The following is a 14,816-nucleotide window of genomic DNA, read 5'->3' on the forward strand; positions in this document are numbered from 1 at the left end:
AGCTCCAACATTTACTCTATGTGTGCCCTTGGGCAAATGATTTAACCCTGCTGAGACTCAGTTTTCTCAGCTATGAAAATGGACGATAATAATAATAATACACAGTATTTTATCACAGTACTGTTATGATTACAAGAAATATTACATTAAAAATTATTAGAAGAGTAATTCACATTTAGTGAATCTTTTAATACTACTGACCATTATTATTACAATCATTTAAGAAAAAAAATTTCATTTTAAAGAAGGAAGAACTTCTTTAAAATGACGGTCTCCATTACTTTCAAGACCTGTAGTGCAAAGCAATTGTCTTTTATATTTGAAAAGCTAAAATGTATCATTTAGACTCTCAAAAGGCAACCTACGTAGATCATCTATATTTCTCATAAAACCACAAGTGAGATCAATTACTAACTTCTCCAAGCTCACTTCTATGATGTTTCTTACTGTCTATTTTCTAAGTCCCTGGAGGAAGGGAGAAGATATATGTTTATACTTACAAATTCATAGAATATTACCAAAGGAGCACGTGGGAAAGAGGGAATGGTGAGTGTATCCAGTAAGGATCAATACATTGCTGAGGAGAGAGGGAGGAAGAATTATTTTCCACTCTATATCTTTTTTAATATTTTCTAATTTAAAACCATAGGCACATATAATAATTTAAAATTCATTTAATTTAAAAAAAATGCTCAGGACGATTTAGTGTAATGTGAAAAATACTAGACAAGGATCCAAGAGATCTGAATTCTATCGCTTATGTACTATGAGATCATGGCGAGACACTTTATATCTTCTTGGATTTCACAGTTGTAAAATAAAGAAAATAATGCCTCCCAAACCACCTCATTGGGTTTACATGAGGGTCAAGTAAGATTACAGAGGCAAAGCTGCTTTCCAGAGGACAAAGCATTACACAAATGTAAGATATCCTTATTGTTATTGGAATCCATCCTCCTCAGTTGTTTTGGCTCCTAGGACACAGAAGATGGAAAAGTTTGGCTTAGAGAATCAGGAGTCATCTATTAGCAGAGTAAATGGTGCAGGTCAAACCTCTCTCTACTTTATAACATGCTTCACTTCCCACTCCTCGATCCCCTCACCAAGCACAATAATATCCCAGAGATGTGACAGGAAGAGCTAAGAGCAGGAAGCCAGCAAACAAGAGTCCATTGTGGAGTGGCCATCCATAGCGATCTCACCCAATAGTTTTACTTTTTGGACCTCAGACCTCTGGAGTTTGAGAGCATCTATTCACTGGGGATGCCTCAACATCTTGGCATTAATGACAACACTTTGACCTAAACATCACCTCCCCATGTCCTACATCTATAGATGAGATGAATTCCAAATGGAGGAACATGCCATTGCCAATCAGAAGAAAGGTGAAAGACCCAGCGCTAACTATCTGACCTCTCCAACCACCAAAGGAGGTTTTACAAACAAGAGGAATTCCTCATCACAGACAGCCCTGTCATTAGATAGGACAACCCATGATGTCAGAGAGAAAAACACCAACCAGGGAGCAATTTTTGAACAATCTAAGGACTTCACGCTTCTAGCGCTGGAGCTGAATGCTGTGGGCAGCCTCCCTCAGCTTCACTAAACAGCCCTCTTAAGTCTCACAAAAGTTCTTATTACATGAAGACATTTCTAAACCATCATCTGAGAGGTTCTCCTTTCTAAAAATTCACATATAATAGCACTGTAAGAAGCTATTTCACTTTTACAAGCTTTGCCTTGTCAGAGTAAACCAATACTTACTAAGCATTTATTGTGTATCAGACTCTTTCAGACATGTAATCTTGTTTGTCCATTGAAACCTACCCCAAAAAAGCCTCAACTAATCCTGTTTTATAGTTAAGAAAACTGAGGTTCTGAGAGTCCTAACAGAATCTGTTCATAAATGTCCAGCTAAGTTCTGAATCCAGGTCCCCAAATACTAGATCCAGAGTTCCTTCTCCTTATTCTGATGCCCCCAAATTAAACTGACCACAGAGTACTCTCCAACACTGAAACATTGTAAGTGAAATGTTTAGCTATACTATAGAAAGAGCTAAATTTAAAGCAAAATTCAGACTGTAAATCAGATCATTCAAGTTAAGGCGTAAGTTTAAAATATATAAAGGCCAGAGGCAGTGTGGGCAATGGTTAAACTTCACCTAAATTCTGTTACGTTAGTGCTAGAGGAGATTATGTCCCCTCTTTGGACCACTGTACACTGTTGTGCAGGTTGCACACTGCATAATAGTAAGCTTGGATGTTGCCCCCTAGAGATGTCAGTATACATCCTCAGCAACTGTCCACAGCAGTTTACTTTCTCTTGGATATCACTTGCAATTGTGACTATAAAACATTAAAATGTAATCCTGTTTGGAAAGATGAACTCTCCAAATTCCAAATCCAGGAAGTTTAATTATTATTTAAAGGCCCAATGTGAAAAAGAAACTCCCCCCCCTCTCAAAAAAAGAAAAAGATTTTAACACTAATTTTAAGCCTGGAGATTATCTACAATTTTCTATTCAGAGAAGAGTTGGAGGAGCCAAAGAACACGAGATGTGGAAATGATCACATCACTTTTTTATTCAGATGAACACAAAAACAAACACACCACTTTCCAAATAATCCATCCTCCTTGTCCCAGTCCTAGAGCTCCAAACCCCCTGAAATCAAGCTGTTTTACTTATTCAAACCATGGGATATGCAAAAGATGTCAGGGAGTTATATCATTATTGTCACATCTTTGCATTTATCTCCTGAAATTCAGGGCCGAGGAACTGAACCAGAGCAATCCCAATTTCTCACTTTCTATTGTTGTAGAGGATACTATCTCCCATAAAGATTACAGGAAGTATCTAGACTGGAACCATCAGGGTTCTGTGGGCAAGCAGATGGCACACTTAAAATAAGATACTGTAAGGAACATTTACTTACAAAGCTACAGGTATAAGAGGAACCACAGGGACAATACAGTAACATGAGGCTTATTAGTAGCCAAGGTGTTAGGCCTAAAGAGGAGAAAAATAAGTTAATAGAGCCTAGAAGGAGAAAGTGTATACAGGCCATATCTTGAGAAGAGCTGTGACTCATGGGTGGATGGATACAGCAATCCAAGCAACCTAACAGCAGGGAACCTGGGAACAAATGCTGGTTCTCATTCATCCCTTTCCTCTGATCTGCTGGGACTCCATACTGAACAGACACAACTGGAAGCCAGAAGACAGAGATACCTTTTGTGTGAACCATGTAGTTGGTGTTCAGTCAATAAGTTGCGTCTGGCTCTTTGAGACCCCATGGACTGTAGCACACCAGGCTCTTCCATCCTCCACTATCTCTCAGAGTTTCCTCAGAATCATGTCTATTCAGTCTGTGATGCTATCGAAGCGTCTCAAACTGTGTCTCCCCCTTCTCCTCCTGCCCTCAATCTTTCCCAGCATCAGGGTTTTTTTTTTTTCAATGAGTTGACTCTTCACATCAGGTGGCCAAAGTCCTAGAACTTCACCTTCGGCTTCATCATCAGTCCTTCCAATGAATATTCAAGGTTGATTTCCTTCAGGATTGACTGATTTGATCTCCTGGCTGTCCAAGGGACTCTTAAGAGTCTCCTCCAGCACCACTATTCAAAAGCATCAATTCTTTGGTTCTCAGCCTTCTTTATGATCCAACTCTCATATCCATACATGACTACTGAAAAAAACAGCATTGACTATAAGAACCTTTGTTGGCAAAGTGATGTCTCTGCTTTTTAATATTTAGTGGGATCCATATGGATTAGCTTCTCAGAGCAGAGCCAGGTCAGGATTAGGGGAGGGAGAAAATGGGGGAGAGAGATAAGGGGAGGTGCAGGTGACTACAGAAGGAAGTCTGGAGGGGGCATAGGCCCACCCTCCCCCGCCCCACTGCAGGCGCGGGCCCGCTGGGGTCCCCATTGTTTGAAGGGGCAGGGCGACACCCCCGGGAGCGACCTGAGGGCCAGACTGCGGGGCGGAAAGGGCAGCGCCCCCGCCCAGTGTTCGTGAGGCTGCCCACGGAAGGCTGACACCCCACAAGAGCCGCCCAGTCCTCCAGGCCCAGGGTGCGGACGGCTTTGGGTGGCAGGAGACTGGGAGTGGAGGAAAGAGGGTTTTCCTTGCCAGGGAATCGTGTAGAGTACACTGCCAGTTTCTTGTCTTCTCTTCACCTTGGCTTCCTCTATATCCAGGGGAAGGAACCGGAGAAGCGTGCCTCAGCCAGGCTTTTGAGCTGATTCTCAGCCCTCCATCAAAAGAATCTGTCCCAGGATTTCCCCTTCCCCCTCCTAAGAAGAAGGATCTTTCCCTGGAGGAAATTCAGAAGAAATTAGAAGCTGTACAAGAAAGACGCAAGTCCCATGAAGCTGAGGTCTTGAAGCAGCCTGCTGAGAAACCGGAGCGTGAGAAAGAAGCGCTTCAGAAAGCGATAGAGAACAACTTCAGTAAAATGGCGGAAGAGAAGCTGACCCACAAGATGGAGGCCACAAAGAGAACCGAGAGGCGCAGAGGGCCGCCAAGCTGGAGCATTCGCAAGAGAAGGACAAGCACATTGAAGAAGTACTGAAGAACAAAGAATCCAAAGATCCTGCTGATGAGATTGAAGCCGACTAATTTGTTCTGAGAACTGACTTTCTCCCCCTCCCCTTCCTAAATATCCAAAAACTGTACTGGCCTCTGTATGCAGGTCAGGAAGCAACAGTTAGAACTGGACATGGAACAACAGACTGGTTCCAAATAGGAAAAGGAGTACATCAAGGCTGTATATTGTCACCCTGCTTATTTAACTTATATGCAGAGTACATCATGAGAAACGCTGGACTTGAAGAAACACAAGCTAGAATCAAGATTGCCGGGAGAAATATCAATAACCTCAGATATGCAGATAACACCACCCTGATGGCAGAAAGTGAAGAGGAACTAAAAAGCCTCTTGATGAAAGTGAAAGAGGAGAGTGAAAAAGTTGACTTAAAGCTCAACATTCAGAAAATGAAGATCATGGCATCTGGTCCCATCACTTCATGGGAAATAGATGGGGAAACAGTGGAAACAGTGTCAGACTTTATTTTTCTGGGCTCCAAAATCACTGCTGATGGTGATTGCAGCCATGAAGTTAAAAGACGCTTACTCCTTGGAAGAAAAGTTATGACCAACCTAGATAGTATATTCAAAAGCAGAGGTATTACTTTACCAACAAAGGTCCATCTAGTCAAGGCTATGGTTTTTCCAGTGGTCATGTATGGATGTGAGAGTTGGACTGTGAAGAAAGCTGAGCATGGAAGAACTGATGCTTTTGAACTGTGGTGTTGGAGAAGACTCTTGAGAGTCCCTTGAACTGCAAGGAGATCCAACCAGTCCATTCTAAAGGAGATCAGCCCTGGGTGTTCATTGGAAGGAATGATGCTAAGGCTGAAACTCCAATACTTCGGTCACCTCATACAAAGTGTTGACTCATTGGAAAAGACTCTAATGCTGGGAGGGATTGGGGGCAGGAGGAGAAGGGGACAACAGAGGATGAGAGGGCTGGATGGCATCACCAACTCGATGGACATGAGTTTGGGTAAACTCCGGGGGTTGGTGATGGACAGGGAGGCCTAGCATGCTGCGATTCATGGGGTGGCAAAGAGTCAGACACGACTGAGCGACTGAACTGAAATGAACTGAACTGAGCTGAATAGCATCTCCATCCATTTCTGACTCTGTTTCACCTTCACGCACATGGCCCATTAACAGACTTCTGGATTTTACTCAATCTGTTTTTTCAGTTTTGAGGACAGAGATCTAAAGTCATCTTCACAAATACAATCCACACTTAAGCCATTCATCCTTTAGCACATAGCCCCTGGGAAAATCATGTTTGAAAAGGGTATTACCTTTAAATAATAAAGATCATGTTTATTTTTATTTGTGGGAAAAAGTATGTTTAAGTCCTCTCAACTCTCCTTGAAGAAAGTGCTATAAATTACTCCCTCCAGCTTGCCCAGTAGGGCCATGAGACACTGTGATCTTGGCCATTGGGAGTTTGATGGAAAATAGTGACATTGCTTGGGTCACATGATCCTGTTTCATTAAACTTTCATTTGACTGCACCCTGATTTCTTCCTGGAATCACATTTTAAGTCCTCTCCTCAGTTATTCCACCAAAACTTGGAGGTAAAAGGTTCAATTACCTCAGCCAAGGAGCACTGTCTGCCCAGGCAACAATCCCCTCTCCATTCCACTCCAGGCCACTCAGGGAGCCCTTGGATCCCTCTAGAGCAGGGGTCCGCAATCTCTGGGATCTGATACCTGATGGTCTGAGGTGGAGCTGATGAAATAATAATAAAGTACACAATAAATGTAATGCACTTGAATCATCCTGAAACCAACCCTCCCTTTCCCAGGCTGTGGAAAATTTATCTTCCATGAAACTGGTTCCTGGTGCCAAAAAGGTTGGGAACCACTGCTCTGGAGACACCTCATCAAGCCTCAAAATCAAAACCTTTATAGTATGTGTGCCCATGGGAGGGGGAAAGTTGAGGAACACATCCTCCATCAGCCTGGGGATGAATGCTATCCCTTTATTTGTTTCTCTGTAAACTTGACAGAGAGGTAGGACTAAGGTCGATAAATGAACTGTCAATCCGGAAACAGCACTCTAGGAAATACTGTGTTTCACTGAATCTGAGATATCTAAGAATTTGTAGGCCACATCACTATTTTATGAATCACTGAGAAAGAAAAAGTACCACCAATCAGTGACACCAACTCCCTGCTTCTTTGAAATTGACTTATTCTAAGGGCTATGAGAACTCCTTCTGCCCTAAGGGGCATCTCTTGCTCTGTTCAGGCAATTCTTTTGCACACATTTCAGTAACACATGTAACACAGCTCCAGCTACTTAAGGGCTCTTTCTTTCTTACATCCCATAAAACCCTTGAAAACTATGAAATTGCAGCCATTCTGCCAAGATGAATATTTGCTTCACCAACATCCAAATTATGCCTCATTGCTCTGTTTTGTGCCTTTGTGTACACAGTTACTTGTTTCCAGAGCTGAATCATTATGCAAACTTTCCGAAAATATTTTAAACAGCACTCAGTAGTACCAACAATGAGCATAACTCAATTAAAATGAGGATTCTGTGACCACCAATGACCAAGTTCATACCTCCCCAGGAAACAGGAACCACTGCCTCGCTGGTGGCAAAATAAAACCCACCACTTGTAAATCATCTTAATTTTGGAGATGCTGAAACACATGTGGGAAGGGGGGTGGGGCACATATTAGAATCATTGAAATATGATATATGTTTCAATATAACTATGTTTTACTTGCTAGTACTCTATAGTAAGGGTACATTTTGAAACATTTGACCTTAGAAGGTATGTGGGTTGGGTTCCAGCAGAAAATAGATGGCACATGTAAGAAGGGGTGATTAAGAGAATTTCATGAAGATATTATTTTATCAAGGTATAAGTAGGGTTAAAGAAAAACAGCAAGCATCTCTGGCTAGCAAAACCAGAGGACTGCTATGACCTTTGGGCCTCAGAATGTAATAGAAAAGGGTTTACGTGAACCCAGAGAAACCCTCAGTGTAGAAGGGAGTCATTCCAACAAGAGCCAAGGCCTTTGGTAGAGGAAGGCAGCTTATTCCAGGCAACCAGACAGGCAGGGAATAGAAAGCATAAATATCCTGACCCTCTGTCTGTCTGTCCTCCAGTCTCCCGCCTTTGCCCACGCCACATCCAGGGTGGAGGTCACCCACAGAGCCAGCCTGCCAGGGCAGAGGGCAGGGTAGACTTTGGAGTGGGGGTGAAAGAGAATCCCAATACTGAGGGTTCACCAGAAAGCCAAAAAGTTTAAAGTGAGGGATTTTGTGGTTGCCTTATAACACTTTTATGACCAAGGTAGACATTTCATAGCTCCTAGAAGAAAATGCAGAGAAGGCAATGGCACCCCACTCTAGTACTCTTGCCTGGAAAATCCCATGGACAGAGGAGCCTGGTAGGCTGTAGTCCATGGGGTCGTGAACAGTCGGACACGACTGAGCGACTTCACTTTCACTTTTCATTTTCATGCATTGGAGAAGGAAATGGCAACCCATTCCCGTGTTCTTGCCTGCAGAATCCCAGGGATGGGGGAGCCTGGTGGGCTGCCGTCTATGGGGTCGCACAGAGTTGGACACAACTGAAGCGACTTAGCAGCAGAAGAAGAAGAAAATGACTATGAACAGAAAGGACCTGAGATTTTGAACTTGATTGCCCATTCGTCTGAGTGTCAGATAAGATCCAAATTTGTGTTCTGAAAAAAAAAAAAATCTTATCTCTAACTCTAGCTGCTTCATCTGTATAAGATTGAGATAGGTAAATGGTAGCTAGACCGATATAGACAAATACAGGCTAACCTCGCCTTGTTCCCACAGGCAGCGCCGAGTGACTTGGATGAAAATAACTACAGCTAGAATGAGATGAGTTTAGTGGCTCAAAAAGCCAGATTTTTTTAAAATTGAAGTATAGATGGTTTACAATGTTGTGTTAGCTTCTGGTGTAAAGCAAAGTGGTGTTTTTGGGGTTTTTTTTTTCCAGATTCTTTTCCATTTTAGGTTATTTCCGTTATAGGTAATTATAAGATACTGAATATAATTTCCTGTGCTATTCAGCAGGTCCTTGTTATCTATCTAGTTTTTTAACTTTTTTATTTTGTATTGGAGTGTAGCTGGTTATCAGCATTGTGATAGTTTCAGATGAACAGCAAAGGGGCTCAGCCATACATGTACATGTATCCATTTTCTCCCAAACTCCCCTCCCATCCAGGCTGCCACATAACACTGAGCAGAGTTCCCTGTGTATACAGTAGGTCCTTGTTGGTTATCTATTATAAATATAGCAGTGTGTACATGTTGATCCCAAACTCCTTAACTATCCCTTCCCCCAATCCTTTCCCCTTGGCAACCATTCTCTAAGTCTATAAGTCCCCTTCTCTAAGTCTGTAAGTCTGTTTTGCAAAATACGTTCATTTGTATCATTTCTTTTTAGATTTATCTACTTTCACATAGTAGTATGTATCTGTTAATCTCAAGTTCCTAATTTATCCCTCCCCCTCTTTAACCTTTGATAACCATAAATTTGTTATCCATGTCTGTGAGTTTCCTTCTGTTTTGTCCATAAGTTCGATTGGGTTTCCCTGGTGGCTCAGACAGTAAAGAATCTGCCTACAATGTGGGAGACCTGGGTTCAATCCCTGGGTTGGGAAGATCCCCTGAAGAATGGAATGGCAACCCACTCCAGTGTTCTTACCAGGAGAATCTCCATGGAGGAGCCTGGCGGGCTACAGTCCATGGGTTGCAAGAATCAGACACAATTTAGTGACTACACTACCACCAGACTGTCTTCTCCACTAGAATCAAAGTACCTCTGTTCAGCACTCTATCCTCAGCACCCAAAACTCTACTGGGCAATAAATAAACAGTGGAATTTGTCCAAGGACTTGGGGTCACTGAATGGACAGGACTTGCTCCCAAATAGTCTGTCTAGAGTCCTCCCCATTCCCCCACCTCCCCCCCCAACTCCCAGCACACAGGACTGCCTCTAAGATGGTGCTCCCCACTCTGTGGATGGGGAAGAGAGCAGCATTTATTTACACTTGTATCCCCAGTATCCCCACCCAGCTTGGCTGAACTGAAAGAAAAGGTGCATGCCACTGAGCCAAAAAAGGAAAATTCTGCACCTTATCTCCAGTCCCAGCCATGCTAAGCTGTGTAGGAACTTAGTTCTGCTTCCCCACAAAGCAGGAGAAGACACTGCTGTTGGCATTCAGAAGACAGGGACAAAAGCAGCATCATTACCCGGAGGTGTCAGGCTCTGGACTTGTACCAGATTTCCCTCCCTCCCCACATTATTCATCTTTAAGCTGAATCACAAAAAGAAACAGGATGTACAAAGCCACAAACAACATCATCTCTTTTCCCTGGAGAATATAGCACCACTCCTTTTGTATAATCTCCTGGAGCTTTTATACATTTCCTTCCTCTGGTGCTGTTTTCTGCTTCTCCTGGCCTTTCTAACTCCTCCTCGATTTTCTTTCTGCCAGAGAATTTATTCACCGTGAGCACGTGCACACGTGTCTTTTAAAGCACAACGCTGGCTGCATTCCCAGCAAGGGAGGAAGCAGCTTTGTGGCCCAACTAATTCAATAAGCTTCAATTATTCATGGAATATTTATTAGGTGGGAAGAAAGCAATGGTTCCACCACTTGTTATTAGCCCACAAATCTATCAGAGGAGTGAATTAATGTCCTGTCACTAAAGAAGTCTCCGGATCCTCAAACACAGGAGTGGCTAATGACCAAAGATTGGAAACTGTTTTACAGAGGGGTCATGACACACATCACTTATACCACGTGGTACAAACAGAAAATAGGGTTGGGAGCCGAGGAAGATGAAAGCAGAGAAGTAGGAAAGGGCACACAGTCCCCTGAGCTCTCCTTATCCCAAAAATCTCAACCAGGCAACCCCAGGGTCAGTTCTATATGCTTTTATGAGACACTCAGGTACAGCCATTGGAGGAGACACAGGAGAGGCTCAGGAAAATAACATGCATTATACTCACAGGCCCTAGAGACAGGAGGCATGCCACATCATGCAGGACCACGTAGGAATTCACCAACATGGTCTGGAGACAGAGGCAGAAGGAAGACTTAGGCCATGGGGGCTACTGGGGTGTCCTTGGGAAAGGCAAGGTAAGGCAGGGGGAAGCAGCTCAGGATGGGCTGGTTTGAAAACCTTCTGTAGGCTTTGAACTATCAGGGTGGTCCCTTTTGCCTGGTACCTAGCCCTGGGATAATTAAGACAGAGGAATATTGCCTCCAAGAATGTTTGGGCCAGATAGGAGGTGTGGCTCTGGAAATCAAAGGCATGTACCCAAGCTGAGCCTTTGCTATCTCTAAAAATCAGCAGTCTCTCCCCCACCAGAAAGGTTTTCTAAGATGTCAAAAATCATAATACACAGGAAATGTTTAAATATATTCACTGCACCAACCTTCTAGTAGAACAGAACCCAGCACCATCAAGCTCCATATATCTGCAGGGACAGAGGGCAGGGAATATCTATGCAGGCATCATCAGGATGCTCTCGTGTCAAGGAAGTGGACCCTTTAGAAATGGAAGTTGTGGAGCTCAGGGGCCAGAATCAGTCTGTTTTCTCAATCCAGGTAACCCAGACCAGTTGAGTCAGGTCTCTGCTAAGCTCCTAAAAGGTGAAGAAAAAAAAAAAGAGAGAGAGACTCTAGGACCATGGGACTTTCCTCTCCTTGGAAGCTAAATGAGTTCATTTCCCAGTGAACAGAGCCTGGAGATACTGAGTCCACTTGAGAAGCAATCAATGAGGCCTGAGTCCTTCATGAGCTCTTCAGTCTCAGGGGGGCACAGCAGCCAGTTTGGGATTCATGGTCAGTGGGATTTGACAAGATGACATAAGCTTCATCAAGCACACAGATACAATGGTGGTTGCCAGGGGCAGGGGGTGGGGGTGGGGGGCCAAAGAGTGGGAGGGAGTCAAAAGGTACAAACTTCCAGCAATAAATAAATCATGGGGGTGTGATATACAGCATGGTAACTATCATTAATAATGGGGTATTGCATATTTGAAAGTTGCTAAGACAGTGAATCTTAAAAGTTCTCATAACAAGAAAACACAATTTACAACTATGTATGGTGAGAGATAGTATGGTGATCATTTCACAGTATATACAAGTATCAAATCAATATGTTGCACACCTGAAACTAATATAATGCTATGTCAGTTAATATCTCAATTTAAAAATAAATAAATAAAATGCAGGTTGCATTATTTTTCAGGTACGGTGAAACCAACAGATGAGGAGATGACTGCCATTGGAAAGACAGTTTGGTATACTCAGATTCCAAAAGGATGGCATGTCTGGTGGGGCCACTCAGGGAAGAATCGGGGTCAGTTAGGAGGTAGATGGAAGGAAAAGTAGACAAGAGCTTTTATTGTGGTTTCTACAGGAAAGAATGAGAGGCAGGGTAAGCAGGCTTCAGGCTGGCTAGTTTGAAAGATTTCAGTAGGCTTTCAGTGGAGCAAAGTGGCTGCCCTTACTTGTCTGGTACCTGACGCTGAGGTGACTAGGATAGGCAGATAGTGGCCTGGGATATAAAAGCTCCATAAAGAGGTGACTGTGGTGGGCGCTGGGCTGGATGGTTTCCATATGAAAGGCACCCTAGCCCACCTGTCAATTACTATCTCTAGGAACAGGCCAACCCTGAAAAACGCAGGTCCTCCAGTGTCAGCAAGACCTTCGACATCAAACATCAAAAATACAGAAAATTAGTTTTAGGTGTACAGCAAAATGATTCCGTTATACATATGTATGGATCAATTACACTTCAATATAAAATAAAAAGTTTTTTCAAATAAGTAAATAAAGTCAGATAATAAGAAATATACAGAAAATTAAAAGATGTGCTTGATATAATATGTCCCCAGGCTGATGACAGAAACCTGGGGAAGACTTCTCCATGTGAATGAAGGTCTGAATCCAAGGATGGGGCTGCAATCTAGGACTCCCCAAAAGGGTGATGGGGAAATCTACCTAGAACTTGAACTAGGCCTTTATAAGTAGAGTTGATCAGGAAATGAAAGTGGTAAAGAGATGCTGAGATAAGGAGGAGGCAATGGAGGGAAGGGAAGAACAATTACCAAGTAATGAAAATGGTGTGAAAGTAAAGAGGTGAAAAGACCCTCTGGTCACCTGTGATTACAAAGTTCAGTTCAGTTCAGTCACTCAGTCGTGTCCGACTCTTTGAGACCCCATGAACTGCAGCACGCCAGGCCTCCCTGTCCATCACCAACTCCCGGAGTTCACCCAAACTCAACAAAAGCCATTCCTTTTCTCTGACTCCCATTTAAATTAAATATTGAATATATGCAAAAGAATATTAAAACATCTGTCTGGGGCCAAATGGAGACAGCCCACTACCTCACAGGTGGTAGTGAGGATTACATGAAGGAATATTTAGACGATGGCTAGCACAGCGCTTGCACAGAGGAGGTGCCAGGGAACGTCACCTTCTTGCCACCCGCTCCCTCCTCCCTTCTCTTTTTCTCCCTCAATCTTTCCCCGACATCTGCCTTTACCCAGCCCAACCTCTGGGCAGTCTGCCAGCCCCATTCTCAGAGATGCAGAATCCCCTCTGTCAGGAACTGCATGTTTGTGTTTCCCCCCAAACTCATGTTGAAGCCTAACTCCCAGGGTGATGGCATTTGGGTGGGGCTTCTGGGAAGTATTTAGGTTTAAATGAGGTAATGAGGGAGGCATGTCCTCTTGTAAGACAAGGACAAGACTTGACCTCCCTCTCTCTCAAGCACGTGAGGACACAGCCATAAAGAGGCGGCAGCAGGTGGCTGTCTGCAAGCCTAGAAGAGAGGTCTCCCCAGAATCCAACCAGGCAGGCACCCTATCTCAGAAATCTAACCCTCACTGTGAGAAATAAGTCTGTTGTTTAAGCCACCAGCCTATGGTATTTTGTTATGGCAACCCTCACTGATAAAGACATCCTAAACCTCCTGGAAGAATAAAACCCTTAGTTCCAAAACAGGAAAGGAAGATGAATGTGCCTTTGATGAAATACTTCTGGACCATAAAGATTAGTAAAATGTCTTTCCTTTAATGAATTAAACTAGACAATTTAAAACCAGAAATCCCAGAATGCCAAGATCTCATAGGCTAATGATCTGAGAGGTTAAGACCCACACCAGCACAGACTGCTGGGGAACCGGATGCCAATATTTCTCAAAATGTAGCTCCTAAATCCCCTGGAAGAGGGCATTGCAACCCACTCCAGGATTCTTGCCTAGAGAATCCCCATGGACAGAGGAGCCTGGCAGGCTACAGTCCACAGGGTCGCAAAGAGTTGGGCACAATTGAGCAACTAAGAACACACACACAGACCACTTTTATCAGAAATTACCCAGAGTGTCTGTTATGAAAATCAGATGTCTTGTGTCAAAAAAATAAAATAAAATACATAGAAATAAACCTAACCAAAGAGGTAAAAGACTTATACATTGAGAGCTATAAAATATTGATAAAGGAAACTGAACATGATTCAAAGAAATGGAAAGATACTCCATGTTCTTGGATTAGAAGAATTAATACTGTGAAAATGACCGTACTACTCAAAGCAATATACAGACTTAATGTAATCCCTATCAAATTACTCGTGACACTTCTCACAGATCTAGAGCAAGTAATTCTAAAACGTATATGAAACCACAAAAGATCTAAACTTGCCGAAGTAATTCTGAGGAAAAAGGACAAAGCTGGTATTATGTATTATATAATAGCATTTGCATGTGGGATCTAAAAAGGCAATACAAATCAACTTATTTACAAAACAGAAAACAGACCCACAGATGTAGAAAACTAACTCACGCTTAGCAAGGGGAAAAGGCAGGTAGTAGGGGGCCACATAATTAGAAGTATAGGATTAAGAGATACACTGCTGCATACTTGCCTGGCAAGGGAGATACCATGATCAAGAGACACACTGCTCTATATAAAATAGATAAACAACAAAGATTTACTGTATAGCATGGGGAACTATATTCAATATTTTATAATAACCTTTCATGGAGAAGAATCTGAAAAAGCAGATAGATAATCAGAATCACTTTGCTATACACCTGAAACTATACACAATATTTTAAATCAACTATACTTCAATTTAAAAAAATCAGATATCTGCAACCTATCACATAGAATGCAGTAGTTGGAATGCTAGAAGTCTATATTTTGCAAGCTCCCCAA

General features: G+C 42.8%; 1 pseudogene; it reads left to right on the forward strand.

Moving 5' to 3' along the window:
* Nucleotides 1-1,351: 1,351 nt before the first annotated feature.
* LOC114118680 (stathmin-like) lies at nucleotides 1,352-4,683 on the forward strand (annotated as a pseudogene).
* Nucleotides 4,684-14,816: the final 10,133 nt, after the last annotated feature.

This window comes from Ovis aries, chromosome 16 (assembly GCF_016772045.2).
Source record: "Ovis aries strain OAR_USU_Benz2616 breed Rambouillet chromosome 16, ARS-UI_Ramb_v3.0, whole genome shotgun sequence".
Lineage (NCBI taxonomy): Eukaryota > Metazoa > Chordata > Mammalia > Artiodactyla > Bovidae > Ovis > Ovis aries.